General features: G+C 34.9%; 1 pseudogene; it reads right to left on the bottom strand.

Moving 5' to 3' along the window:
• Positions 1 to 1162: 1162 nt before the first annotated feature.
• LOC118835689 lies at positions 1163 to 2497 on the bottom strand (annotated as a pseudogene).
• Positions 2498 to 3037: the final 540 nt, after the last annotated feature.

Genomic DNA, 3037 nt, shown 5'->3' with positions numbered 1-3037 from the left:
TACATCTGTAGCACTTGGGCAGGTGCTTTAAATTCAGAGAGGGCATGTACCTAGGTGCTGTCCCACTATCTTCCTAGTCATGTATTTGAGTACCCTATTGGGCATTTTTATTCTGTCTCTTATCCTGTGCTACTTTGTACCTATCCTTCCATAAGTCCTCTATAGCAAGTCTCTATCTCTTGATACTATGTGCATGACTGTGGAGCACATGGGCTGTCCACTGATTTTCCTTCCCTTTCGTACATATTCTGTTCTGTTACGTATCCCTGTCATGAAATCATCTATGCTATTCCTTCACAATTCTTCACTGGTAATATTTTATAGTCTATTTAGTGCCCACCATGCACCTCTTCTTTGCCATTTGATCACCTTACAACCTTAATTCTTTAGCGACTGTAGTACTCCACGATTTGTAGCCTTATAGTGTCACGGGAATACACTGATTCTTTAAAAAAAATACAGGCCTTTGTTTCAGGGATAATCCTGAGGTCATTAAAAGTAACTACTGTCTTCAATTTATTCAGTTCTTAGCCAAGATCACTGTCTATTCTCTATGTTTATCCAAGATATATTTAGCAGTAGACCAGTTCTAAGGTTTGCCTATCCAACTTCATGTCATAGTCTAGACAATAAGCATTTTTTTCATCTACTTGCTTTGTCTGTATGTTGCATAAGGCTCTCTTGAGTGACTATGTATCTCATTTTGGAAGCTCTTTAGTGTTATGGAACTTAACGAAAGCAGCAGAATGTCATAACAAAATAGGAGCAACTGTAGGACCTTAGCATCTTCTAGGGATTCCCTCTTTGACTTGATTGCTCAGTTGTATATCCACCTGGAGAGTGGTAAGCATTGTTGTTGGCTATATATCCTTGTTTCGTGTTAATCAGAGGGTATGTGAACAAAGTTATCTCTGTTAGCTTTCTTTTTTAGCCCAAGGAAAATTATTTTGTTGACAAGTTACTTTTTAAAAAGTTTTAAAGCATATTATGATTTTAGAAGATCATTATGTCTCAAAGCATGTTTACTTTCCATCCAGAGAGCTTCGTTCTACTTATCCTAATGCTCAGACTGTCTTACTTGATGGTTCTCTTTCTCAAAACTATGAAATTTCACACACTTATATAAGCTCTGAACAAATAAAATGAAGTGATTTGGCATAGTCTAAATTCTAAACTTCTCTCTCTTTAGCTCAGCAGCTTTTTCACCCATTCTAGCTTTGCCCTCCACTGCTGCCTTTTCCATGGCTTCATGGTATTTCTCCACAGCACTTTTCAAGGTAAGGAAGATGTCCTGGAATTTTAGTGTCTGACTTTCAGTGACATCTTTGAGCCGTTCTATTTCAATTTTGGTTCTTTTTTGTTTATTAATTGTTGTCACATGTTCACATATAGTTTCTCTCTTCTCTTGAAGTTTATTACATTCCTCAAGTACTAAGCATTTATATTGCTTGACATCCTCATACTTCTTATTTATTTATCTTCAGTTGGGTTGTGGCAAACTTCTCTTTCTCAACAATGACTAGTCTTTCACTGAGGTTTCCTCTGTCATCAGTTTCTTTAATTCTGTCTGAGCATTTTTAATCTGGTCCTTCAGGTATTAGTTCTCTTTCAAGATGCTCATTACTTTGTCCATACTCTGTAGGTTCTTGCATTTTCTTTTGATACAGTTGTAGCTTCATTTGGAATGAAGGCATATCCTCAATTATGTCTCAAAAGGCTTCATATTTCTTAGTCACTTCAAGCTTTGAAGTTTTGAGTTTCTACACTGTCTCTTTCATTTTTTCTTTATCATTTCTTAACTTCTGTCGAGTCCATAATTTTTGTTTTCATACTCTCCTGTTCTTCTTTCAAAGTAACCAGTTACAATTTTAATTCATTCAAACATTTAGTGGTCTCAGCAAAGTCTAACTTCTGGAAAATTCCTTCCTGTATTGTTACTGTTTTTTTTTTTTTATTAAACCCATTCACTGTTTGCAGCAACTTCTGAATGTCAGCTAAGAGTTCCTTGAACTCTGCTTGCTCTTCCACTGGTACAGAGTCAAGTTTCTCCAGTTTCATCAATGCTTCCTGTTTTGTTACATGTAGCTTCTTCATTTTGTCCCTAGAAGATCTGCATTGCCATAAATGTTTTCATGCACATTTTTTGATGTGATCCTCTGAAGTGAATGAAGTTGATAATGATGCTTAAAAACCGACATGTATGTCTTCCTTTTGGATACAGAATATCAGCATCTCAAAATCATTCACCCAGCACATGTCAAGAAAAGATTCCATATAAATAAACAAGTTATATAATACGAAGCCTTTCATTATCTGTGAGTTCATGACTTCAACATTCACTGGTATCACATAAAAACAGTCCATTGGAATCCTGTATACAGATTGTAGAGTTTGCAAGAAAATCTTCAGCCTTTGGATTTGGAAAAATATCATTCTTGGAAAGATTTTGACCATCAGCTCCTCTATCCTTACAAGACCAAGTAGCATTTTTCTCCATAGGCTCTGAGAACTTTTTTTCCTTCCATTATCTTTCAAGGAATCTTATATGATTATTATATATGCATGCAGTTTTGTACTGAGTCAAATGCTTTTTTTAAATGTCAACAAATAATAAGCATAATGGTATCTCTATACCTTTTAGTCAGCTGCATCACTGTAGAGATGTTTATTATAGAATATCGTTTGCTAAATTCTACCTTTTCCTGTCTCCTACCTTCAAGGATGCTATTTGTAGCTATTTCTCATTAAAATGTTGAATAGATAGGAAAGTAGGCATATGAGTTGATAGTTATTAATATTCTTAGCAACTTTTTATGGAAGTAATAATATCTGTGTTTTTTTCCAAATCTTGATAATTGATTCCTGAAAAATTTGATCTCCAAACTGTGTTGCCTCAAGCACTGATTTCTTTTTATTTATCCTTAGTCTAGTCCGAATTATTTTTTCCTATTTTTACTTTCTTCATTTCCATTTCCACTTAAAGCAATGCACAATATCACGTTAGAGGCCAAATATCAGTGGCTCTATTATAATTGAT

This window comes from Trichosurus vulpecula, chromosome 1 (genome assembly GCF_011100635.1).
Source record: "Trichosurus vulpecula isolate mTriVul1 chromosome 1, mTriVul1.pri, whole genome shotgun sequence".
Taxonomy (NCBI): Eukaryota; Metazoa; Chordata; class Mammalia; order Diprotodontia; family Phalangeridae; genus Trichosurus; species Trichosurus vulpecula.
The sequence above is the reverse complement of the archived record's forward strand: the minus strand, read 5'-3'. Positions and strand labels throughout refer to the sequence as shown.